Here is a 27,168-nt window from a genome sequence, read left to right on the forward strand (position 1 = left end):
ATCGGAGCTGGAGACAATCACCAACCTCCGCTCGATGATCCTTGCTGCTCCAAGCCGTCTAGGTGGCAGCAACCACCAAGAGTGACAAGCGAATCCTGCAGTGAAACATGAACACCAAGTGCCTCTAGATGCAATCACTCAAGCAATACACTTAGATTCTCTCCCAATCTCACAAAGATGATGAATCATGATGGAGATGAGTGGGAGGGCTTTGGCTAAGCTCACAAGGTTGCTATGTCAATGTAAATGGCCAAGAGTGAGAGCTTAAGCCAGCTATGGAGCTTAAATAGAAGCCTCCATAAAATAGAGCTGTTGTACCCCTTCACTGGGCACAACACGGGGTGACCGGACGCTCCGGTCATATTGACCGGACACTGGATCTCAGCGTCCGATCGCCCGACGATAGCCACGTGTCCCAATATCAACGGTCACATGAGTTGACCGGACGCTGCGCTATAACTGACTGGACGTGCAGCCTCCAGCGTCTGGTCGTTTCCAGTAAGGTTTTAGAAATGTTTTTCTTCGATCGGGCATGTCCGGTCATGCTTGATCGGACTCTTCCAGCGTCCGGTCACTCTGTGACTTTTCACTGTGCTGTCCGACAATAGGACGGACCCTAGACCTCAGCGTCCGGTCAGTCCATGACTCAGCGTCCGGTCGATTGACCGATGCCAGCGTCTTCGCTGTTACAAATGACTGGACACGTCGGTTCCTCAGAGACCAGCGTCTGGTCACCTTGTGACGAGCGAGACTAACTCCTTTTCACCTCTAACTTCTTCACCCTTGCTTAAATGTGTCAAGCACCAAGTGGATCACCTTGTGCATATGTGTTAGCATATTTTCACAAACATTTTCAAGGGTGTTAGCATTCCACTAGATTCTAGATGCATATGCAATAAGTTAGAGCATCTAGTGGCACTTTGATAACCGCATTTCGATATGAGTTTCACCCCTCTTAATAGTATGGCTATCAAACCTAAATGTGATCACACTCTCTAAGTGTCTTGATCATCGAAACAAAATAGCTCCTACAATTTATACTTTTACCTTGAGCTTTTTGTTTTTCTCTTTCTTCTTTCCAAGTCCAAGCACTTGATCATCACCATGGCGTCGCCATCTTTATGTCATGATCTTCATTTGCTTCACCACTGGAAATATGGTACCTATCTCATGATCACTTGATAAACTAGGTTAGCACTTTAGGGTTTTATCAATTCACCAAAACCAAACTGGAGCTTTCAACCTTAGCGGCCCTAACTTGTTAGACGAATCTTTGAAAGGCTTCATAGTGAACCCTGCTGACCTTTCTTGGTAGTGGGTCAAGAGGTTGGCCACATCAGGCGAAAGGGTAAATCATGACTCACAGTGAAAGTGTACAACCTCTACAGAGTGTAAAACTGGTATATCAGCCGTGCTCACAATCACGAACGGTCTTAGAACATTTATGGAATAGATGATGAACACTAATGATATGGATGATGAAGATACTCACTAATGATTAATTATTTATGCTATTCATTATTCATGTTTACCTGATCATGTGTTTATATGGGCTCGTGGTAAACTTGTTACTACTCTTATGCTAAAATTGTGACCATTAAAAGCCAATCGCAGTTAAACCAGTGTCAGTCTTTTGAGCCTCATGAACCCCATGTTATATTTGTTGAGTACGACATATACTTACGCTTGCTTTACTTTTTAAATCTTTGGAAAAATCCCGGATGGGTACCAGATTGCTAGAGTTTAAAGGAATTAGGCTTATGGTCAACCAGTCAATTGTCCCTGTGGATTTGAAGTCTTCGCCTGAAGATCGGAGTTGTATTTCCGCTGTTTGCTATCTAAGGTTATATTCTTTATACTAATACATTATGTATTTAAGCATTGTCTATTGATATTACCCTTATTTGTAGCTATATGTGAGATTTGACTTCCTGGGCTCACATATGGTTTGTATCTGGTTTTGTCCTTAAAACCGGGTGCTACACTTTGATGACAGGCTCGGAGCAGACAACAAAAATAATGATTCAACAAGACAAGCTGATAAGTTATCCTCTATTCAATCCACACATCCAGTACATGTAAACTCAACTTGTAGATCAATAAATTTAATTTGAACAACAATAGATCGAGGAAGGGAGTAACACTTGCCTGGTGTTGGCTGACTTATTTTAAGGTAGGCATGAAGATGGTCTGGCAAAAATGAGAATTTTTTCAATGAGCCCAAGACTTGTAAACATTGAATACTACTAATGCCATGTCTGAATACTACTAACACTACTATTGCCATGTTTTCCTATTAAGTATTTGGTTACTACTAAAACTACTAATACAAAGTAGTATTCATTATGCAAGAACGTGTCAGAGGTAAGTCTACTATGTTAAAAAATATACTACTATACCACCAGAACTACTACTAACTTAAAAAGCGTTTGCGGCTGTCCTAAAATGGATCTGAGAAGAATTTGGAGAGCTGAGTTTGGCATTCAAGAGTGCTCCAGTAGAATCGATACTCAGCAGGGACCATGCCGGTGACCTGTCAATGACAAGTCAATTATCAGTAACCACTAAACAGCATTGAATGAGAAAACCAAATACTACATACAGACGTGCTGAAAGAATAAAGTAGAACTAGCATGTAAACCCACGCTTCACGCGGGTAGGAGACTGACTATATTCTCGATATGCAACAGATTTAGATGCAGTGACCAATGCGGTATATATCAGTCAATTATGATTCAAACATTGTCTCTCCATTTCAACACGTTGCGCCAGCTAGAAATGCAGAAGGAATAAGTAGTCCTTTTTGCGTAATAGCATATAAGCCCGTACAAATGTGTGTGTATGTCCTCTTGCATACCCAGCCCCAAATAAAGTATGCGTACAAAGGTACTTGAGCAAACATAGTGCTGTTAGATATAAATAGCACAACCAAAACAGGTAAACTCTTGTTAAGCTGCTTAAATTTGCTTCGCTTGCCATTAAAGAAGCGGGAGCAGTGACAACCATAAGCCTTTGATAAGTTGACGGATGAAGCCTGGCACACTCTGCTCATAAGAAAGATCAACTTATGAATTCAGAGACGTGAAAGAGAAAACTACAGAAAGAGTGCAGAGATGAGCATTCAGTAAGAGCATAAGGCTACAGGATTATGACAAATCACATCGCAAAAGATGCAAACTTTGCATAATGATGGAATAGACATAATAAAGCCCTTCTTGTCACTGATGTAGTGCTTTGAAACCATAAATTTGTGAACTAAAGATGAGATAGTGCCAACTGTATGATCACCAAAAAATATTATTGAAATAAGGGAGTATTTAGTGGTAACCGGGCACTATATAACATTTTTCTCTATAATCAACAGGTAATTAGCAAGTTAGGCTACTTCCTTAAGAAATTAGGAAGGTAGATAAGAAAACAGATAGTGGTGAGAAGAAGTAAAATATGCAGAAATGAAGACACAATGAACCAATTTTAGAAGGGAGGAATCTCTACTTGCAGACTATAGACTATGTACACATTGTTGTTATAGTTTTCAGATTCAGAAATGGCACCAGCAGGAGGGCATGCGCTTTGTTATGGGGCCAAATATTGTAAGGCCAAATATCTTTTTTCCTAATCACCCTATGCAAGAGGAATGGCAAATGTTTGAAATTAGAAGTGGGCATGATAAAATTTTCAAAAAAGTGGACTGATAAGAAATCATAGAATCGGAAGAATATTAGGGAAAAAAAGAGATATGTTTTAGTTGAGCTCACTGAATCAACAATTGTCAGCACAGCCATGACCATGTGGGAAGTCATTGATGAAAGTAGATAATGACCTGACAATTAATAACAAAGGCAATCAATGTGCATCATGTAAACTCAAATGTATGGAGGAAATATCTAGTGTGGTGACACAAAACAATTGTTGTGCTCATCGTTGGGGTACAACTGAACTCAAGAGAAATAAAACACATCACTTTTTTCTGCAGGAATAATAATTTTGTAAAGCCCTGGGCAAGTTTGCTGCATTAACCGGTAAGTGGTAGCTAACCTTGGCATCAACCATCACGAAGGGGGTTTTTGAGGGTCAAATCAATTTAAATATATGTTCGTTGTCAGCCTATTAACTTAGGTTAGAATATGGTTTCTGAAAAACCATCGCTGTTTATTTAACTGATTCAGATAGGGACAAAAACAACCTACACAGTGTGCATGCTCGTTAGAAGTTGCCGTATTCACATTTGTTTAGGTCAGCTTACTACATCTGTTTTATGCTAAATGGCACTGGGAATCACGGTTTGCTATGGTGACAGTTGAAAAACAAATATTAAGCATCCATATTAATTGCTTGCAAAATAGATGCAGAGAAGGAAAAATAAATATAGCAAAAAGAAGAGAGATAGGTCCACTAACCTTGTTTAGTCCCTGCAATCTTTAATCCTCTCTACTTACTTTTGGCAACACAACTTATTCCACTAAGTGTAGCCAATGTTGAGCTTTCGTCTTATGCATGCAAGGTAGAAAGAAAGAAGGAAATAAGACGAAATAGGACAATTTCAAACTCCTGAGGCTTGATATCAGTATAGCAAGTGCGTTTTATGGAGCACCTGGTGCACAGCCAGCATTTGCAGATGTAATTGTCTCTCCTGGGATAATATTCAATAGGTCCAATTGAAAACAAACTACGACAGTTGGTGCTAGTGTACCTTTGATCCTCCTGCATATCGATGTTGGCAGAAAGCGCATACAGAACACAGAAGACGCAGATACATCGCTGATGCTCAGCACCCCGGCGCCCAGGTGCACGCCGCCTCGGACCCCTCCATCGCCGGCGCGCAGGCCGACCTCAAACCCTAGCGCGGCGGCACACAGGCCGGCGCGGCTGCCCTCAGACCCCTTCGTAGCCGGCGCTGAGCACCACGCGTCAGGCCCCTGCTTTGCCGCCGTGCAGCACCCCGCCTTGGATCCCTGCATCGCGGTGCTGAAGGGCCGACATGGGAGCCATCACCGCTTGCGCTGAGGACATAGGGAAAAGGAAGGGGAAAGAAGAGGGCGAGACGGCACCGGTGCGGGCAGAGAGCCGACGCTGGACGGGGAACGGGGCGGCGGCCGTCGTGTCGCGCGGCAGCGGCGTCCGAACCTCGGCAGGAGCGAAACGCGGGCGGCGCTGGGTGGGGTAGTCGCGCCCGCGGCCACCGGCAGACGTGAGGAGCAGGGAGCGCCGCGCCGGGGTGTGAGGCGCGGGGTTGTGGTGTCGTGAGGGGGAAAATTTGGGGTTGGCAAGGGCATTTTATGCGCGAAATGGACCGGTTGAGCGTGCGCAAGCCCAGTATATATATAACGACCGATGGTTGATCAAATATCATGCTTTAGCGACCGATCCTCCAACAATAAAGTAAAATAAAAATAGCGACCGACGTTCTGTTGGAGAAACGAGAAATAGCGACCCACCATCTGTTATAAATTTTTAGGGACCAACTGTCCATTGATATTTTGATACTTTTAGCGACCCACCTCCAACGCTATTTTTGGGTTGTGGTGTAGTGATCTATACTGCATGGTCACTCATGAGGAGCAGCATAATTTCTGCCTGTGGTATAACATGATCACTCATGAGGAGCAGCAGTAGTAACAATGCTACCATGCCCTTGGATTTTTATCCTTACCCTTATCTAAATGATATGTCGGTGGGCTCGACACTGTATATTGTTAGACTTATCTACTATCTACTGCTTTTGTTTATGTGGTTTGTCGGCTCCCTTGCTCTCTTACTTGAACTCACGGTATTGTAATCCTTATAGACTTATGTTGCTTTATGTTTAAGTCAGCATTTCAAAACTTGGTATTGTAATAGTCATGTATTTCAATCCCTCTTGATTGTAATGTTTTTTTCGCTGCAATCTCTCTTGTGATGTGTTGTACTAAATCCAAATATCCGACCCCGAGTTGTAAAGTTGTGACATTGAGATCCCTCATGAGTACTCGTTACTCGGGTTAGTATGGATTCATGTGCATAGTTGCTCACACAACTGGATTCAGGTTATTTGCCGAGTGCCTGAGGCACTCAGCAAAGGCCAAATTGCACTCGGCAAAGCCTTTGCCGAGTGCGGCACTCGGCAAAGAACACACGGCAAAAATTTGATCGGCAAAGCCCTCTTCGCCGAGTGTCTTTTATTCGGGCACTCGACAAAGATTTTGCCGAGTGCCCCGGGGACACTCGGCAAAGAAAAGCAACCGTCACGGCGCCGGTCCCGTTGACGGTCACTTTGCTGAGTGCCAACCCTGCAGGCACTCGGCAAAGATTTTTTTAATTTTTTTAAAAAATTATTTGCCGAGTGCCAACCCGTGAGGCACTCGGCAAAGATTTTTTATTTTTTTAAAAAAATTCTTTGTCGAGGGCCAACCCGTGAGGCATTTGGCAAAGAGCTTTTATTTTTTTTGAAAAATTTCTTTGCCGAGTGTCAACCCGGAAGGCACTCGGCAAAGAGCTTTAATTTTTTTTGAAAAATTTCTTTGCCGAGTGCCAACCATACAGGCGCTCGGCAAAGTGTTTTTATTTTTTTTTAAAAAATTCTTTGCCGAGTGCCAGCCATCGGGCACTCGGCAAACGTTTTTCTTTTTTTTAAAAAATTCTTTGCCGAGTGTCAACCCGGAAGGCACTCAGCAAAGATTTTTTATTTTTTTTTAAAAAATTTCTTTGCCGAGTGCCCTATGGATGGCACTCGGCAAAGTTTTGATTTTTTTTTAAAATTTCTTTGCCGAGTGCCCTATGACTGGCACTCGGCAAAGTTTAAATTTTTTTTAATTTCTTTGCCGAGTGTTATGGTCACAGCACTCGGCAAAGCTGGAAAATCTGTTTTCTGGTCGCCCATTTTTCCAGCTTTGCCGAGTGTTGTGACCATTGCACTCGGCAAAGGGGTCCTTTGCCGAGTGCAACACTCGGCAAAGTGACCCAAAACGGTAATTTTTTTTTTGCATTCCATCATGACAAATACATTCGTACAAACATATATCACATATATATCTCATCCATCCACACATCCATCCGCCCATATCACATCCATCACAATATATAATAATAAGTGCTCAAGTCCATCCAAATAAGTCCACAAGTCCATCAAAATCCACAAGTGCATCACAAGTATATCACAAGTCCATCACCAAGTGAACAACAAATGTAAAAAATACAACATGCACTCATCTTGGCCACTATGACTGTGGTGAAGGCCTAGATGCATCATTCGGAGGTGCATGAGATGGATTATTCGAACCACCGTCAGATGGAGACTGCACAAAGAAGAAAAGATTGCATGTGAGACAAGATTATTTTGATAGCTAATCTAGGACGATAGAGGCCATACAAGCAAAGCATAAGCGAAAGTAAAAAACTTTGATACTCACAGGAGTAGCTGCAGCTGCAGGACGTGGAGGCGAAGGTGAAACCAACAGCCTAGGTGGTAGAGACAAGCCCATATGTTGCTCAAGCCCTCGTAGGAAATCCGTAATGTCCATCAGCCTCTGCGCCTGGGCCTACCGCTCGGCCTCCAGCTAGGCCCCCAGCTTCTGACGTTCCTTCATTTCTTGTTTCAGCCGGGCCTGCAATATTTTCACTCCAATATTTCAGTAATGCAAAGTTAATTAAGGTGTGTAAAGATTAATGTATGACGAGTAAAACAGGAATAACCTCGAGTGCGTCGACCCGGTGCTGTAAGCATCGTACGTGACAACGTGCACGAAATCTTTTAAATTTTTTATCATAGCCTCAATATATGATATCACAACATCTCAACAAGTTTCATGATTTATGGACTTCGTTTGCTTTTTATAGAATTTAAAAACACTTCACACGCAATTTCGCGGACATGTTTCGTGGATAAGATGTCCGAAATTTCTGGTCCGTTCCTGAATACGGCCTCTCACAACACTCACTAACATGACTATCAATTTTTGAATCATTAAACTCCATTATTCGTACCACGTGCAGTTCAAATTTCTATTTTCCAGAAAAATTCAAGTAAACGAAATAAAGTAACTAAATATATCAAAAAGCCACAAAAAATCCCCAAATTGTAACTAGGAGTTCCTGGTGCTTTAAAAGAGCTGCACAAAAAAATTGGAGGCCAAAAACAAAAAAAAACAAAAAAAACTTTGCCGAGTGCCAGGGCATGGCACTCCGCAAAGGGTGTCTTTGCCGAATGCCAGCCATAAGGCACTCGGCAAAGAGTGTTTTAAATTTTTTAAAAAAAATTTCTTCTTTGCCGAGTGCATCCACAGGAGCACTCGGCAAAGAAATTATAAAAAAATTTAAATCTTTGCCGAGTGCCGTGCCAGGGGCACTCGGCAAAGTTTTTTTTTTTAAAAAAAATTTCTTTCCCGAGCGCCAGATCTGAGACGCTCGGCAAAGAATTTAAAAAAAAATTAAATCTTTGCCGAGTGCCAGATCTGGGGCACTCGGCAAAGAATTTTTAAAAAAAATCAAATCTTTGCCAAGTGCCTAACAGCAGGCGCTCGGCAAAGAAGGCCGTGACCGAACGCCGTTTCGCGGACAGCCTATGCCGAGTGTAGAGATTTTGCCGAGAGTCTGGCACTCGGCAAAGAAGTCCTTTGCCGAGTACCCGTGTTTGCCGAGTGCCCGACACTCGGTAAAGAAATCTTTGTCGAGTGCAATTCTTTGCTGAGTGCAGCACTCGGCAAAGAAGGTCTTTGCCGAGTGCCCGATTTTTGACACTCGGCAAAGAATTTTGCACTCGGCAAAGTCTCTGTTTCCAGTAGTGTCATGTTCTATGTGATCACAGCCTGCGTACTTGAACTTCTATAAATTAGATGGTTCTGCTACGAAGATGATCCCAAACTTAAATTCAGAAGAGCACACACGAATTGCACAATTCTTAAAGAGACACTGGTCTTTATTGAGAAATGGTTGTCCCCTAAAGGAAACTCAAAGCTTCCTTGATTTGACATCAACAGAGATTGCGCAACCACAAGTTAGAAGTGGGGAAAAAAATCAATAGGAGAAACGTACGTAACAGGTTTGAGCCAAGGAATTTATCTACGATACTATATAGAGATTGTGATGGACCAATACAATAAAAAAATAAAAAAGACGTTTTGAATACAGTATTATAATCCTCAAGGCTACAGATGGATTCAAAAGTTATAGCATTAAATAGTAGGCATAAATTAGTTACCTACCAATGAATGAAACCAATACCGATACACATATAAATATATATGGCACCACGCACATATATGAACAAGCATCACACAGATGACGCCTCTCCTTTTCGTGAACACATATTCACTACTAGCATAAACACATAAGATGATGTCTAATGAGAGGGAACGGGAAAAGAGAACAACAAGTCATGGGAATTGGAGACATCGTGAAAGAGGCATATGCCTGTTCCTATATACAATGGCCAACGGTGAATCCAAACGGAGAGGAGTTGGTTCTTATCAGTAGTTTTGGCGCTAACCCATGTCCGATGCCAACATGCTGGCTGGCTGATTTCTCCAAATCACAGTTGGCCAGAGCCTAGGCATATGGGCATAATATGTCCATGGGCCCTACTGCCCTAGCGCACCACTACCGGCACCGCGCATACTGTGGCGGCGGGCGATCGGCAAGCAGCAGCTCTGTCTCTAAGGCCAATGTTGACTTGAGCCATGAGCCTAGTGCGTGTGTGCGAGGGGCCTGTGTGCCTAGCGTTGGCTGGCATCTGTGCTGAACTCATGTCAGCCCACGGACATGTACTGGGATAAACATCCTGAGTACTGAGATGTACCCGTGCGGGACAGCAATGACAAGAGAAACCTAAATCTCTCTTTCTTCTCCAACACTAGCACCGCCGCCACCGCGCATCCATCAGTGTGTGTTCGCATATAGTTAGCTAGAATCATCACAAGCACCCAATGAATGCATGCATTAGCCCTGCAGCTGCAACTACTACTGAAACTCTGTCTGTTTCGGAATTCACAGCAAAACCGTCGACTGATGATGCTGTGCCAAGCGCATCGGTACCATGTGAGGGTGAGGCAACATGAATTAGAACAATTTCAACTGTTATATTATTATTCATTCACATCTTCCTGCCTATACAATTCTTTCCAAGTTCCATATGTCGTGCTGCTTCTCCCACTGAAACTATACTGCTGCTAAGTGCTAATGATATGGTAGTAGTTTCATCTGATCCTAAAGCTGTCTATACCTAATAAGGATTCCAATTCATTTCAGTCACAGGTAAGAACATATATTAGGCGAGAGTGACATAGATGTAATATCGTTTACTGTATGTTCGTCAGCACGGTAAATGCAGTAAGTGCAAATAGCTCCCTTTTAAACGTTTGATATGAAGCATTGCTTGTATTGCTCCTGTCAAAGTAAAATGTTCTAGTATGGTAAAAGCTCGCATCTGTGACTGATTGCAACTAAGCATTATATTGCAGCAACACTTTTGAACACAAAATAGTGAAATGGCCTAATATGGTACTCATATGCAGAAGCATTGTCAACACATCAGACTTCATCTACTGAAGAATCGAATTGACAGTCTCATGCAGCTTGGGACGGATGCTAAGATCTTGTCACCAGCTGGCCAGACGCCCAATCTGTCGTCACCCTCGGGGCTGGCGCTACACCATGTTGTCATGGGAACCCTAGCCATACAGGGCACATGCTTGACGGAGTGAGCAGTACGTTGCCGATCAATCGAGTCGAGTGGTGGCGGATAGGGACCCTAGCCACACAGGGCACTGGCTTGATGGAGGACAAGAGGAAGAATGGTGGCAGAGGATCATCCAAACTTTTCCCCACATCCTTAAGAGCCAGGTCCACTCAAATTGCTCCAAGTAAGACATAGTAGGTGATTGACAGAGCCACAGGATGCTGACCTGTAAAACAACATCGCCGTAAACAAACCAGTTTAGCCTTTGGTGAACTAATAAATACTACAATAATAATATAATATACGGAAACTACTGGTCACACCCTTTTTAGTAGTATCCCCACCTCTATTTGATTAAGGTACTTTCAAAGTACCTTATGTATCTTTACCATTCAATCTCTCTTGATGCGCCCATATCATTTCCAACCACCACAAAAATTTCTCAAATATTAGGCACAAATTAGTTACCTACAATTCCCATCAATGAAACCTAGGGGTGCCAGTATAAATTTGGCACCACACACTTGCTGATCCTATACCTGTGTTTGCCACTCCACGACCTGATAGCACCTCTCCTTTTAATGAACATATTAGTGTGTGAGCATCAACAAATAAGATGATGAGAGAGAACTGGAAAATAAGAAAAAAAAATATGAGGCATGGGAATTTGAGACATCGGGAAAGAGCCACTTGCTGGAATTCATTCTTTGTCTTCCACTCCAGATCATGTCCTGATGATTGCAACTCATTACATTTCAAGGTAAGAACATATTAGGTGCCTCATAGATAAAATATTGTTCACTGCCTGTTCGTTCATATGGTAAAGGCAATAAGTGCATATAGCACCTATTTACAAGCTTGATATGAAGCTTTGTATCGTTCCTCCAAATGTAAAATGTTTTAGTATGCATGGTAAGCTCCTATCTCTGATTAATTGTAACTGAGGTGAGCCCATTTTTTATGGTGTTTGGTTCGGGCGTCATTGGGGATATTTCTCTAAATCAGGGATCAGCAACGTCCTTGCAAATCAAGGGGATGACTTCACCCCCTATAAACACTGTTGCTGTCCGTCGGGCTTGGGCGCGGGGCTGGGTTGGCGTTGAGACAGCAGCGTGGGGCGGGTTGCGTTGGGCGAGTGGTGCTTCCTCGACGCAGATTGTAGCGGTGATGCAAGTCGCGGTTCTCCCACAGCGAGCTTGAAGACGTGGACCCCCAGTTCACGGCAGCATCACACCGTGGCCGTCGCCCAGTTCCGTGCCATGGCTGCCATCACAGCGTGGCTCCACAACATGGCTGTCGTCTGGCACCCAGTTCCTCTCTCCACAACACAACAGTGAGCCAAGGCCGCTCTCGGCTCTGCTCTCACAAGCGAACAGCTCGTTCCCTAGACGTCGCTTTTGGCTCTACGCCACGGCCGCCACCTCCACCCCGGATGGCCGCCCCCTCACAAATCCATGCCATTGTTGCTGCCACATGGCCCCACATGGGCGCAATGGCGACTTCCTTGGTGAATGAGATAAGGCACAGAGAGCTTGGCAGGTGGGCCCCACAGATAAGGGTATCAAAAACAATAAATTTCATTTCCTTTCGAATCCCTATGACCAAATAGCAAACTAGGACCACCCCATCCCTCAAAACTGGGTTGAGTCCATCCCATCCCAGTATGCCCCAGAATCAAACACACACACACACAAAAATAAGCGCAACTCCCCACTACTCATTCCATATAATTTGCTTCCCAAGTTCCTGCCCAAGTGGAAGACATAAATCAAGCAGCAAGAGTTGACTAGAGGTCGCCCTTAAGAAGAAATGAGGTGAATACTTCACTACATGAGAGAAACACCACCACCATTACAGCTCCCTTCGGTGGCCTTGCAGGCGGCAAGGGGAAGGTACGGCAGCCCCGCCCTCATCTAGTATAGTTCTAGCACTTGAGTGTTGTTGGTCTAGATGGAAGCAATGTCGGGCGAACTCGGTTGAGTTGTGCTCTCTGTCTTTCTATCATGGTTGTTTGGTTTGTCGGCTTAGTCAATTAAGTTTGTTTCATCGTCCTCCCGCCAGGCCCTACTGAGTTCGTCGATGTTCATTGCCACCACCTCTGTGTCTCTTGCAGCAAACAGAGGTAAATATTTGTGGGACTCTTGCTGTTTCATTGGTGGAGAGCTCAAATTTGGCCATCACATACTACTAAAGATTCAGATTTAGGAGACAAGGCTCTGGATTAACGGAGGTGGGCACAAAATGTGTTTGTCCCCCAAAATGCACAAGGATTTTCAGAGGTAGACGAACCATTTATGGAGGCACCCCATAAATGACCACCTCTATAAATCAATTAACAGAGGCAGGGCCTCTTCCTGAGGCCAGCCCGGTAACAAGCACCTATCACATCTTGGCTAGCTAACTGGCTTAAGTATATAAATGAGACAAACCCTAACCTACTATCTCTCTCTCTCTTTGTCTCTCTCTCACTTGGTCCTTCACCACCCGCGATCTACCCACCCGACTACCTCTATCTCACTCCCTTCCTCCCTCACCGCGCCCCTCCCTCAGTGGTGAGAGTTGGCCCTCTCTCAACAGTGGCAGCGGCTCCCTCTCTTAGCAGCAACAGTGGCTCCCTCTATCAGCACATAATTCACAATAACTTCACAATATTGCTAGGGTAGCTGGTTTGAGGAGAGCAGAGCGGAGCGGAGAGAAGATTTGGGATTTGGGAATCAGCAGCGCCACAAGGAGAGGCGGAGTGGAGAGGCTTACCGGATGTGAGGGAGCGGATCTGTGTGCAGCAGGGCGGCAGCCCAGACAACCGCACGTCAGGGATGGATGCCCTCTCGGTGAGGATGGCCGCGGCGGCAGCGAGGACGGCAGCTGCGGCGGCGAGGACGGCTTTAGTGGTGGGGATGGCAGCCATGGCATTGGGGACGACAGCCACAATGGTGATGGCGCCCCCATCGATGCAGCGGTGGTGGAGGTCGGGCGAGAGAGTCCGTGAGTTTTTTCTCGGAGTAACTCAAGCCCTTGGCGGCGGCTGTTGGGGTGGCCGATGGGTGTGCTCAAGATAGGGTTTTGGGTGTTATGTCTGACATGTGGGCCACGAAAATTACTTTGTGCGCGAGTGGGTTGGGCTGACAATGCCAAAATGAAACTAGACTATAGCGACCGATTGTTGGACCCTAGTATGTATTTTTACCGACCGATGCTCCGAGGCCACAACTAATATATGTACCAACCAATGATCGGTCGGTACAATGAAAAATAGCGACCGATGCTCCGTTAGAAATTTGTAGCAACCAATTGTTGGTTGTTAATATTCTGTTTCAGCGACTGTTGTCCGACGCTAATTGTTGGTTGTGGTATAGTGCTCGGGAGCTCCTCCGGGAGAGAGGAGGGAGGAGGGAGGAGAAAATCCAGCCCCTACTGTCCTTTGCCCTTCGCTGGACTCCGACGTTGGACTCCAGCGGTGGCTGGACAGTCGAGGCATGGTGATGGGGCCCGGCGGCGGCGAAGGAGGCGCCGCCTGAGTTGCCCCTCGAGGAGAGAGCGATACGGGGGCAAGCTATCTGTGCCCCTTAGATGATAAATCAATAAGTGCAAATAGTTCCCATTTCAATGCTTGATACGAAGCATTGTATTTCTCCTGTCAAAGCAAAATGTTTTAGTATGGCACAAGCTCGCATCTGTGATTGATTGCAACCGAGCATTATATTGCAGCAGCACTTTTGCAAACAAAATAGTGAAATGTGGCCTACTCGGTACTCATATGCTGAAGCATAGGCAACACATCTGCATTTTTTTATTTTTGGGACTAGCTGCCTTGTAACCTCTGTACATATTGTATTTTCTGTACCCCCATATATGAAAAAGAAAAAAAATAGCTAGGTAGGGAGCTTCCCTGCTGACTTGTTAAAAAAAAAACGCCCAATCTGTCATCACCATCGGGGTAGTCCTACTGCCATGTCGTCATGGGAACCCTAGTCACACATGGCACAGGCTTGATGGAGTGAGCAGTGGCCGGTCAAAGGAGCCGAGTGGTGGCGTATAGGAACCGGCATTGAGGTTGGACAAGAGAAGAAAGGCGGTGGAGGATGCAACCCACTTTTTCATCAATCCTTAAGAGCGTGACCCACTCATATTCATCCAACAAAGAGGTAGTAGCTGATAAACAGAGCCATTGGACGCTCGTCTATAAATTAAAATGTTGCCGAAGAAAACCGATTTAGCAAATTTGGTAAACTAATAAACACAATAATATATGGACATTGGTCGCACCCTTTTTAGTAGTATCCCCACCTATTTGATTAAAGTACTTTCAGTACCTCTGTATTTTTACCATTCATTCTATCTTGATGGATGGCCCACATCTTTTCCAATCACCACAAATATTTCTCATAAATTAGACACAAATTAGTTACCTACCAATCAATAAAACCGATAGGGATGCCAGTATAAATAGGGCATCACATTTGCCTATACAATACTATCTCTGCACAAATAAAGCTGGAAACTCGATTTTTTCTGTGTGTGCAAAAACCCACGGAAAAATGCGAATACCCACGGAAAAATATTTTTCTGATAGTGTACCAGTCAGAAAATAACGCACAGAAATAGAATGACAGAAAAATTGAATTTTTTCGTGGGTTCGCCGTCAGAAACTATCTATCTCTCTCTCTCACTTGGTCCTTCTCCATCCGCCATCTACCCACCCGACTATCTCTATCTCACTCCCTTCCTCCCTCACCGCGCCCTCCCTCAGTGGTGAGAGTTGTACCTTGTCGATGTTTTACCACCGATAGCCTGCTACGGGGGTACCCGGGACAGTTGTTCGGGCTTCGGCGAATAGCGGAATTCGGCGGTTACGCAAAGAGACTCACGATTTATACTGGTTCAGGCCCTCGACTTGGTCGAGTAATAACCTTACGTCCAGTTTTGGCGTTAGCCTGTTTGCGTTGTATTGCTTTGAGTATTAGGGTATGCGTTCGTTTTTACAATGGGTACCCTCACCAAGCCCTTTATAGTCCAGGCGCTGAGAGGCGTTGTTTGTGTCCTATTCGGATACAAGGTCAGAGTCCTAAGCTACGCTTCGGGCGCCTTTCCTTGTATAGTTTGCGTTGGAGTTTCGGTTTTGCACGTTGCTTTGCTCCGCGTTCTTCTTGGCGATTGGGCTGTAAGCCTTGTTACCAAGGTCTACCTCCCTGCAGTATGGTCCATGGGGGGGCCCGTAGGGTTCCCCATCGACAAGCCCCCTGAGCATTTCATGATTGAGCTTCAAGGGCCGAGTTGTTGTAGTCTTGATCCGGGTCCTCTTGAAGTGAAATCTTGAGATGGTCTTTTTTTATTCTTCTTTTGGCTGATGTGCACTTTTGCTTGATGTCCTCCGGGTTCTTTTTCCTTTGAGTGCAGCGAGTGCAATTTTGCAAAAATTACACTCATTGAGTGTAGCCCCCGAGCCTTCTGTTTTTTGGTACAAAAAGCTCGGAGGGTCAAAAAATTTGAAAATATGTTTTTCTGTGGTAGGTACTTACAGCCCCCGAGCCTTCTCCGAGGTTCTTTTCTGTTGAAAAGAAGCCAGAAGAAGGGTCTCGATTTGTACTCCTTTGATCTTTGTCTTTTGCTGGTCACGGATGGGTCTTGTATAGCCATGAGTGAGCGTCTTCTTTTACTTTTTGTCAGGAATCTTGCTTTTGGGATACTATTCGCCTTTGTTGCTTTGCTCTTTTGTTCTTTTCCTCTTTCTTTCTTGTGATCTTTAGCCTTGTTTACCTCTAGGTTTGCTATAAATACCTTCTTTGGTGGTTGTGGTTCTTCCTTGAGTAGGAAATTTCTTCTTCAATTCTTTCTTCATTCGTAGATATGCTGGTGTGTGAGGTTGAGCAGCCCCCGGGCTTATGCTTGCTTGGTAATGAACATGCTGCTCTATCTGTTCTTCTGCGTCCGGGCTGCCGCTGCTGCCGCCACTGGGTTCCTTGTTGCAATATTTAAGAGTCTTGCCTCTATCTTATGTCTGAGTTCATCCGGTCCTGTTTGGACGTCTGTAACCTTTGTATTTGTCTTCGATCAATGAGATGTATAATTTTTCTCTGTCCGAGTTCTTTTTTGACTGTAATCCTTTGACATTGTAATTTTGTATGTGATCCTTCATACGTCTCCGAGTTGTTTGTTCGGTTACTTATTGCTGTTGTCATTCTGGTTGTTGGAGAATTCAATGCATGTCTTCACAGGTTGTATTGTTGCTTGTGGAATATTCTCTTGGATATGCTTGTCCTTGAGTGCCGTTCTTTCACGCCAGAGTCCTCTTTCATTGAATTCTATCTTTTCATTATGTCCTTTGTTAGATTTCTTCTATTGGTGCTCCTAGTTCATGTGCACCGCTTCTTTTGCCTATAAATGTCCTTCCGGAGTGCTGTTTTGATTCATTGAGCCTTTTGTTGCCTGTTCTGAAGTCTCTGTAGTTATTAATATGATAGTGTGTGAAGTAGAGCAGCCCCCAGACTTATTTTGTAGTTCTTGTATATTTTGTTGTAGCTGGAGGAAGTCTTGTGATAGGGATTAGAGGTAGACTAATCCCGCAGCGGCATTGTACTTGGAAGTACGTGGTAGTAGTTAGAGGAAGTCTTGTGATGTGGGCTTCGTTCCTTCATCCTGCAGTTCTGGGTTGATCCTCGCCGTCTGTCTTGAGACTGTCCGGTGCAGATCAACACCTGATCCTGCATCACAGTCGGGACTTGGGTAGATAGATGCTTGCCGACTTCCCCTTGGTCTATGTTGTCCTGCCGTGCTGCTGATTTCCTGCCTTGGATGCACTACGTCCGTCCTTTGAAGAAAATAGTGTAGCCGAGCGCGGTTTGTTCTACCGAGTAGCAAATTGGAGCACATAGTCATTCCAGAGCCAAGTTGTGTCCGGGCTCCTTTTTGCTACCTTGCTTGTCGTAGTGCCGAGTTCATTGGGTCTTGTAAGATGTGTAATCTTCTATTTTTGAAGCCATTTGTAATGGAAATAATCTTGTCTTCAGATTTGTCATTCATTTTTTTGCTGTAATCCTGGTTATTCATGAGGCTCCCGAGTTCTTTCTTTAATAACCGGGTTCTTTTGTTCCTTGCGAGGTGGCCCTTCGTTTCTTTATGGTTGATGGGTTGTTCTTGTAGTAATCTGAAAACTCTGCCGTGGTGCTGGATGGATAAATCTGAAATCTGCCCGTTGGATTGTACCATTGTGTAGATTTGTGTCTTCCATCATTTTAGCTGTGCCAGTAAATGGATCGTCGCATGGTTGACGGTAGAAGCCGAATCACCATATTGGTTTTGATGAAGGAATTAACTCCTGCACTTAACCTTTTATGAAGAAAGTTTTAACTCCATCCTTATCTCGAGGAGGCTGTTGAACTGCCTGGGATGGCGATTTGGTCTCTATTTAACTGGCCACTCCGCAATTGTTTCGCCATAGCCACAATGACGAAGAAGAAGTTCATCCATAGGCAGAGTGTCCGTAAGGTGTCATGTTCTTCGCTTGTTCGCTCTCTGAGGACGGCCATGGCGGAGTCGTCGAGCGGATGGTCTTCGTCGTCGCCTTCATTGCTAGCCCCTCCGGTGGTGGGGAAGGCTCCCCTTGTTGGGACATCAGCGCCGGTTGTCCCTCTGCTAGAAGAAGGAGGATCCCTCGGCTGCTCCTGTGGTCACTCTTGTCCCCCTCTCTGCTGCTGACGCTACTTCGAACAAGGGCAGATTTGATCAGTCCTTAGTAGTGACAGTGAAGATGAGGTTGATTGGGAGGCGCTCGCCGCCAAAGACGAAGTCGACTGGGGCGCCCTTGCTGTCGAAGATGACGATGATGTCGAATCTGTGGGTAGCGGGTCTCCGGCAAGGAACTGATGATGGCTAGATGCATTGTCATTAGCCCTCGCTTTGATGTTGGCATAAAGGATATCGAAGGGCAGATTGTCCGGTCATAGATTTATCTTGGTGATTTGACGTATTTAGTAGTCGTGTTCTTCTATGATCATCATAAACTTTGTTTCCCCAATTTCTCTTTTCCTTTTCTTTTGATGTGGCTTCTTTTGTTTCTCTATGTGGATGTCTCTGCTTTACTTATTCATCAGACGAATTGTGTGAGTGATCAGGATTTCTTCCTGAGTAGTTGCTTCGTGGTATGTATCCGTAGCTTTGAGTAGACTGAGTTGTTTCCATTTGTCGTGAAATGACTCTTTGATAGGTGGAGTGCTTTGTCTGGCTTTCGTTTGCACCATGTAAACAACTCGGTATGTGTAGAATGTCGTCTTGAGAGACTGTCTTCGAGTGCTTTGTCTGGCTCTCGTGCAAACAACTCAGTATTTGTAGATCATTGTCCTAACAAATTGTTTTCGAGTGCTTTGTCTAGCTCTCGTGCAAACAACTCGGTATAAATTGTTGTTTTGTCAGACTTCATGTTCTTGCTAGTACTGAAAAGACTTAGGATCGACGATCTTGAGATTAATAAGCCTCTAAGTACTTCATGGTGGAGTTCTGGGAATTTCTTCTTGTTCCTTCAGGTCTTTTCCGAGCAGGGATTACCGGTGCTTTTTTCCTGGTTTTATGATTTTGTGAAGGGTGGCTTTTACCGGTGCATCAACAATGTGGTTTCGTATGTCTGGGTTGTTGCCCCTGATGCTCCTTTTGAGCGGATTACTGAAGCTTCTGTAATGGCTGAGTTTTCAAGACACTGGGAGGAGGCCAAAGTATAGCTTAGTGGTCTATCAGACCAAATTTTTGATCAAATGAATGTACTTCCTCCTTCTCTTCTGTCTTCTTGAACAGATGTCAAAAGTCAACCTTCTTTTGATGTCCTTGTAATATACTTTGTCTCTGAATTTTTAAGATGTGAGCAGGCTTCGTCTTGTCTTTCTTTTATTCTTAGATGTCTTTGAATAATATGGACAAGTTTCGCCGTGTCTTTCCTTGTGGCTTTTTTCTGCTTTGCCATAGCTTGTTTCGCTCTTTGGGTTGGCGACCGAGTTGTTTGGAGTGTTTGTGCCGCTCTTTGATCGAAGTAGTCGATTGTACCGCTCTTGGGGTAGATGATCGAGTTGTTGGAGTGTTTGTGCCCCTCCTTGGGCAACATAATCGATCATGCCGCTCTTGGGGTAGGCGACCGAGTTGTTGGAGTCCTTGTGTCCCTTTCTGGGTGAAGTAGTTGATCGTACCACTCTTGGGGTAGGCGACCGAGTTGTTGGAGTGTTTGTGTCGCTTCTTGGGCGAAGTAGTCGATCGTACCACTCTTGGGGTAGGCGACCGGACCTGTATAGCACAACCGTTTCCGGGTTGGCTGTTTGCAGGGTAAGTAAGCAATCGTACCAGCTCTTGGGGTAAGCGATTGCGCCCGTATAGCAACAACCGTTTCCGAGTTGAGCTATTTGCAGGGCTGCCCCTTTTTCCCCAACCTGATTACGGGTTGGTTCTGTCCGTTGGACAGGGCTATTAGTCGTACCATCTCTTTATGGTAGAGTGACAAATGCTAGCTTGGGTCTCCTTACCCAAGAAGCTATTTGGCCATTGGCCATTAGTCAGACCATCTACATATGGTTGAGTGACAAGATTGCCCATGTAGCGCAACCGTTTCTGGGTTGGCTGTTAATAGGGAAACCCCTTTTTCCCCAACCTGATTACGGGTTGGTTCTGTCCATTGGACAGGGCTCATATTTGAAGCTGTTCTTCTTGAAGAATCTCTGTTTTATTTCTCTTGAAACTTGAGTACAATCTGTTGTACTTAATTGTAGAATCTTTTGAGCTGGCTGATATGCCAAGTGTTCTTTACAGGTATTTCATCTGGAGTCATCAACTCGTATGTGCCAGGTCCTGTTGCTGTCTTCACGATGAAGGGTCCTTCCCATGGACTGAGTAATTTGTGTCGTCCATCTTTCTTCTGGATTAGTCGTAGTACTAAGTCCCCTGGCTTTAGTGATCGGGGTTGAGTACTTTTGTCATAATGTCTTCGTAACCCTTGCTGATATCTTGCATTTTGTATGATTGCACTGTCTCTTATTTATTCTATTGAATCAATTTCTAACTGCCTTGTTTCTTCTGCTTCGCCTTCTTCATATTGTTCTATTCTTGGAGATAGCCATATTAAGTCAGCTGGTAGTACTGCCTCTGATCCATAGACCAGAAAGAACGGTGAGTATCCAGTTGCTCTGCTGATCTGGGTTCTTAGACCCCATACTACTTTTGGTAATTCATCGATCCATTTTCCACCATAATCTTTCAAATCTTCATATAATCTTGGTTTTAAACCTTGTAATATGAGTCCATTTGCTCTTTCGACTTGTCCATTGGCCTGCGGGTGTGCTACTGATGCAAAGTCGATTTCTATCCCACAATCTCTTGCCTAGTATTGGAATTCTCTTGCTGTAAATGGTGAACCAAGATCTGTGATTATTTTGTTGGGCATGCCGAACCTATGCATGATGTCTTGTATGAATTCCACTGCCTTTTCTGCACTGTATTTGACCAAAGGTTTGTATTCAATCCACTTTGTAAATTTGTCGATTGCCACAAATATGTATTCGAAGCCTTCTTTTGCTTTTTTGAGTGGTCTGACTTGATCTAGCCCCCAGCATGAGAACGGCCAAGCCGGCGGTATGCATATTAAGTTGTGAGCCGGCACATGTGATTGCCTAGCAAACATTTGGCAATTCTTGCATGTTCTGATGAGCTCTTCTGCATCTTTGAGTGCTGTTGGCCAATAGAAACTGGTTCTGAATGCTTTACCGACTAGTGTCCTAGAGGCTGCATGATTTCCACAGCATCCTGAGTGGATTTCGTCCAAGATTTCTTTTCCTTTATCTGTTGGAACACATTTAAGCAGTACTCCTGATGCTGCTGCTCTTTTGTATAGTTTATCCCCCACCAGAATGTAGTTTTTGCTTCTTCATACAACCCGAGTTGCTTCTGCTTTGTCTTCGGGTAGTTTCTTCTCTTTGATAAAATCAATGTATGTTTGTCTCCAATCACTTTGTATGACCATGATTTGTCTTGGCTGGTCTGGTTCTTCTGCTTAATCTATTTCCATTGTTGTCTCCTTCTTTTTTCTGTGTTTCCGAGTTGTTTGATGGATGGGGCTGTGAGTTCTTCCACAAATATACCGGGTGGGACTTTTGCTCTATCTGATCCTAATTTGGCTAGCACATCTGCTGCAACGTTGGAATCTCTTAGTACATGATGGATTTTGAGCCCTTGGAATTTTTTCTCCAATTTTCTGACTTCTGCATAGTACGCATCCATATTATCTTTTGTACAATCCCAATCCTTGTTGACTTGATTGATTACTACAGCTGAATCACCATAGACAAGTAGTCTTTTGATCCCAAGCTGAGCTTGCAACTCTTAGACCGTGTATTAATGCTTCGTATTCTACCTCATTGTTAGTTGCCTGCCAAAGTATTTGTAGCACATATTTTAACTGTCTCCCTTCTGGTGATATAAATAGTACTCCTGCTCCAGCTCCTCCTAACTTTAGGGAACCATCAAAATACATTTTCCAATGATCAAGTATTGGTTCGGGTTCTTTTTGATTGATTTCTGTCCATTTAGCAATGAAGTCGGATAATGCTTGAGATTTGATTGCTGTTCTTGGTTTGAAGTCTAGGTTGAGAGCACTGAGTTCTACTGCCCATTTTGATATCCGGCCTGTTGCATCTTTGTTGCATAGAATGTCTTGAAGTGGAAAATTGGTTACCACTGTAATCTTGTGTTCATGGAAATAATGTCTCAGCTTTCTTGATAATATCAACACTGCATAAAGTAGTTTTTGCATGTGTGGGTATCTCACTTTTGATTATGTTAGTACTTCGCTTATGTAATAGACTGGTCTTTGCATTTTGTATGCGTGTCTGGGTTCTTCTCTCTCAACCACAATTGCTGGGCTGACAACGTTCTTGGTTGCTGTAATGTATAGCATCATGTCCTCTTTGTCTTTTGGTGGTGTCATTACTGGTGATGATGCCAAGTATTCTTTTAACTTTTGGAATGCTTCTTCTGCCTCTTCTGTCCATTCAAAATTTCCTGCCTTTTTAATAATTTGAAGAAAGGTAGCCCTTTTTCTCCTAGTCAGGAGATGAATCTGTTGAGTGCTTGCCATGCATCCTATAAGCTTCTGTATGTCTTTAACTTTCTTTGGAGGTTTCATATCCATGATGGCTTTAACCTGCTTTGTACTTGCTTCAATTCCTCGGTTACTGACTAGAAACCCGAGTAGTTGTCCTGATGGTACCCCAAAAACACACTTTGTGGGGTTTAGCTTCCACTACCATGCTTTTAGATTCTTGAAAGTCTCCTCGAGGTCTTCTATCAATGATCCAGGGTTCTTTTGTCTTGATTACTACATCATCAATGTATGCTTCTGCATTTCTTCTGACTTGACTCCCCAAGCAAGTTTGAATTGCTCTTTGATATGTTGCCCCTGCATTTTTTAGCCTAAAAGGCATTGATTTATAGCAATATGCCCCAAAGGGTGTAATGAATGAAGTCTTAGCTTTGGTCTTCTTCTCTTAAGGATATTTGATGATAGCCTTGAATAGCAATCTAGAAAGGATAACAGAGCTGATCCTAGCTGTCGAGTCGATGATTTGATCAATCCTTAGTGGGACATATGGATCTTTTGAGCAATGTTTGTTGAGATCTGTGTAGTCGATGCACATGCGCCATTCTTTTGAATTCTTCTTCTCTACTAGGACCGGGTTGGCAAGCCAATCCGGGTTGATTATTTCTCTGATGAATCCTACTGCCATGAGCTTGGTGATCTCTTATTTGATTGCTGCTTTTCTATCTAGAGCGAATCTTCGTAACTTCTGCTTAACGGGTTTGGACCCTTTGTTCACATCAATTTTGTGCTCAGCCAACTCCCTTGGGACCCCTGGCATGTATGCTGGCTTTCCAAGCGAAAATATCTTTGTTGTCCCGAAGAAAGTTGGTGAGCGTGAGTTCCTATTTGGGGTCGAGATTTGCACTGATGATTGCCGTCTTCTCTGGATCACCAGTCAGTAGGTCAATAGTCTTGGTAGTGGCTTCTTTTGGTGGTGTGAAGTTGCTTGGCTTCTTAGCCGGTATCTTAATCTCATCTGGGTTCATTTCGTTGGCCAGCATTGCAATCTCCTTTCCTTCCTTTATATCTTGTAATCTTTCGGATATTTGTACTGCTTGTACATCGCAATCATGTGCTTTCTTTAGATCTCCTTTCAATGATAATACACCCTTTGTTGTAGGCATCTTGAGCAGTAGGTATGGATAATGTGGTACTGCCATGTATTTTGTTAAAGCTGGTCTCCCAAGTATTGCGTGGTAGCATGATTCAAATTCTGCAACTTCGAATTTGATGAATTTCGTCCGATATTTGTCTGGTGTGCCAAAGGTGATGGGTAGGGTTATCTGTCCGAGGGGCATAGCTGCTCTGCTGGGTACTATTCCATAGAATGGTGTGCTTGTGGGTGTCATTAGACCTTCATAATCCAGATTCATCCTTTTGAGAGTATCTGCGAAAATTATGTTAAGTCTGGCTCCTCCATCGATGAGTACTTTAGTTACTACTACTCCTACGATAGTCGAACTCAATACCAGCAGGTAGCATCCTGCGTTTGCTGCACTAGTCCATTGGTCTTCTCTTATGAAGTGGATGGGGTACTCTGACCAATCTAGATATCTTGGGATGGCTGGTTCAGCTGCCATGATGGCTCTGTGAGCTAGTTTCTCTTGTCTTTTGCTTCGTGTGTTAGGAACACCTGAAAATATCACCGCTAATTGGCATTGGGGTTCTTGATAATCTCCTTCAGCTCTCTTTTCCTCCTTGGATTCTTCTTGCTTTGGCCCCGAGTTGTTTTGATTCCTGTTTTCTCTCTTCATGAATTGCCGCTGAAAAGTGCTGCATTCAACTAACTTGTGTCTGGCCCCTGGGTGTATGTGACACGGCATGTTTTCTATGTTTTCCGGCGCTCTTCCTCGGTAGTTGTTACTCTAATAGTTGCTATTACTATTGTAACCGCTGTTGTTATGGTTGTTGCTATTGTTGTAGTTGCCACTGTGATTGCTACCATTGCTATCATTGCCGTTGCCATTGTATCTTCTTTTGTTGTCTGTGGTTGCCACCATATTGTCCTGCCTTGGTCTTTTGTCTTGCTGTCTGTAATCGGGTCTTCTATTCTCTGGGTTGTCCCTAGCAAATCTGTGCCAAGTTCTTTCTTCTGACGAAATTAGCTTCTCAACAACCCTCTTGAAGTCTTCATTTGTTCTTGGGTTCTCATTGAAATAGTCCTTGTATTTCCAGTTTGCCCTAGATTCCTTCTGCAAAGGCCTCTATCACCTCCCTATCAGTAATGTCGTGGACTTGAGCCCTGAATTCTCCAAATCTTCTATAGTATTCCCTTAGACTTTCTCCTCTCCTTTGCTTTACTCCTTTCAATTCGGCTGCAGTCATTGGATGGGTAATAATGCCTACGAAGTTGTTGCAGAAAGCTTCTTGCAAGTCTTCCCAATACCTGATTGATCTTGGCCTCAATTTGTTAAACCATTGTAGCGGCATTGCTTCGAGGGCCATTGGGAAGAATAGAGTCTTGATGTCGTTGTCTCCTCCAGCTAATTCAATAGATTGGGAGTAAACCCTTAGCCATTGTCTTGGTTCGACTTTGCCATCATACTTGGAATGATTTGCTGGTTTAAACTTATGCGGTAGCTTTAAAGTTTGTAGTCTTCCTGCGAAACAAGGGAATCTGTCGTATGGTTCCGTTCTTCCATAATCTGGCGATCTTGCCCTTCTATAATAAGACCTGTCTTCTTTTAACTCAGACTCTCCGTAGTCATCTTCTTTGTCAAATCTTCTTGATATTTCTTGGTAGCGCTGGCTCAATTCTGGTTTCTCTTTCTTGTTGCTTTGAGTAGTGTTCCTTCCTTCCATTGATATCAGCACTTTCTACTAGTCCTATCCTTTGAAAATTCGATTTTTTGGGTGGCTGCTCCCTTTGTGGCTCCTGTGGAATTTCTTCGTTGAGTTGTTTTTTTGATCCCCCGACTTCTTTCTTCTGGTCTTCCTTTGCTTTCCCTGTTATTCATGAGGGTGTACAACTCCTTTGTTAACTTCTTCAATTCTTTCCCTTTTTGTATTTTTTGTGGCTTCTTTTTTCCGCCTTCTTTCTGTTGTATTCCGTTAGCTCCACTTTGTATTTATTCTAGACATGCTTCCTTTGTTTAGCCCGGTTCCTCCTTCTAGCTTTCAATTTGTTCTTTAGCCTTGCTAGTCTTTGCTCATCATTTTCGTTGTTGTCACTTTTCTCATCTAGCGAGATGTTGCCTTCTGATTCATCTGAAGATTTTATATCTGGTATCTATGGTGGTTCCAAAGGTTGTTCTAACTGCTCCGCCATGTATACATTATACCTCTTCCGAGCTCTTCTTGTACGGTATTCCATCCTTTGTGTTGGTTGAGCTGTCTGTAGCTTCTGAACTGGATCCGAGTTCTTTTCCCTCTTGATAAGGTAGTTCTTCAACGCGCGTGCCAGTCTGAACTTTGCTTGAGGTGAAATAACCTAGCCAATGCACCACACAATCTTGCGGGGTCACTGTCATGATCATCCCTTCTTGCTAAGTTCATCTTGTTTTTGGGTAAAGTGTTGATAGACTGATGCCGCGTTGCGTAGTCCGTAAGTTCCCAAGTTCTTCTTTGAGTTGTACGGGTCGTATCCCTTCGCGATCGTTGGTGTGTCTCCGAGTCCAATTAGGCTTGGCTCTTGTGCCATGAAGATTGTCTTGGAATCAGGTTGTATCTCTTTTTCAGAGTCGGTTTCGTATCCGCTTTCTTACTTATTCCGAGTTGTATCCGAAGTTGAGAGTTTCGTCATCTTCTCGGCGAGTTTGTATTGAACTTCATCATCGAATGCTTTTTCTTCTCGGAGACAGGTACGAAGCTTGCCATCGCCAGTCAGCCTTGCAGATCCAGGATCCGAAGACAAAGGTTGTTCCCGCCGAAAAGGTCATCTTGAGGTTGAGGTCCATCCGAATCTCTCAAGAAAAAATTCATCAAAAGCCCCTACCTGGCGCGCCAGCTGTCGATGTTTTACCACCGATAGCCTACCACGGGGGTACCCGGGACAGTTAGTTCGGGCTTCGGCGAATAGTGGAATTCGGCGGTTACGCAAAGATGACTCACGATTTATACTGGTTCAGGCCCTCAACTTGGTCGAGTAATAACCTTACTGTCCTAGTTTTGGCGTTAGCCTGTTTGCGTTGTATTGCTTTGAGTATCGGGTATGCGTTCATTTTTACAATGGGTACCCTCACCAGCCCTTTATAGTCCAGGCGCTGAGAGGCGTTGTTTGTGTCCTATTCGGATACAAGGTCAGAGTCCTAAGCTACGCTTCGGGCGCCTTTCCTTGTATAGTTTGCAGTTAGAGTTTCGGTTTTGCACGTTGCTTTGCTCCGCGTTCTTCTTGGCGATTGGGCTGTAAGCCTTGTTACCAAGGTCTACCTCCCTGCAGTATGGTCCATGGGGGGCCCAGTAGGGTTCCCCA

The 27,168-nt window shown here is 44.1% G+C and overlaps 1 long non-coding RNA gene across 3 annotated transcripts; it reads right to left on the minus strand.

Moving 5' to 3' along the window:
• Window positions 1-2,126: 2,126 nt before the first annotated feature.
• Window positions 2,127-5,262, minus strand: LOC136551172 (uncharacterized). 3 transcript variants are annotated; one of them, XR_010782480.1, is made up of 5 exons: window positions 5,052-5,262; window positions 4,694-5,003; window positions 4,401-4,490; window positions 3,759-3,823; window positions 2,127-2,533 (listed from the first exon to the last, which is right to left on the minus strand). It is a non-coding gene; the product is annotated as an uncharacterized lncRNA (long non-coding RNA). The 3 variants fall into 3 exon arrangements; XR_010782479.1 differs by lacking the exon at window positions 3,759-3,823; XR_010782481.1 differs by lacking the exon at window positions 3,759-3,823 and having other exon boundaries at window positions 2,128-2,533; window positions 4,694-4,968.
• Window positions 5,263-27,168: the final 21,906 nt, after the last annotated feature.

The sequence above is a fragment of the Miscanthus floridulus genome, chromosome 4 (assembly GCF_019320115.1).
Source record: "Miscanthus floridulus cultivar M001 chromosome 4, ASM1932011v1, whole genome shotgun sequence".
Lineage (NCBI taxonomy): Eukaryota > Viridiplantae > Streptophyta > Magnoliopsida > Poales > Poaceae > Miscanthus > Miscanthus floridulus.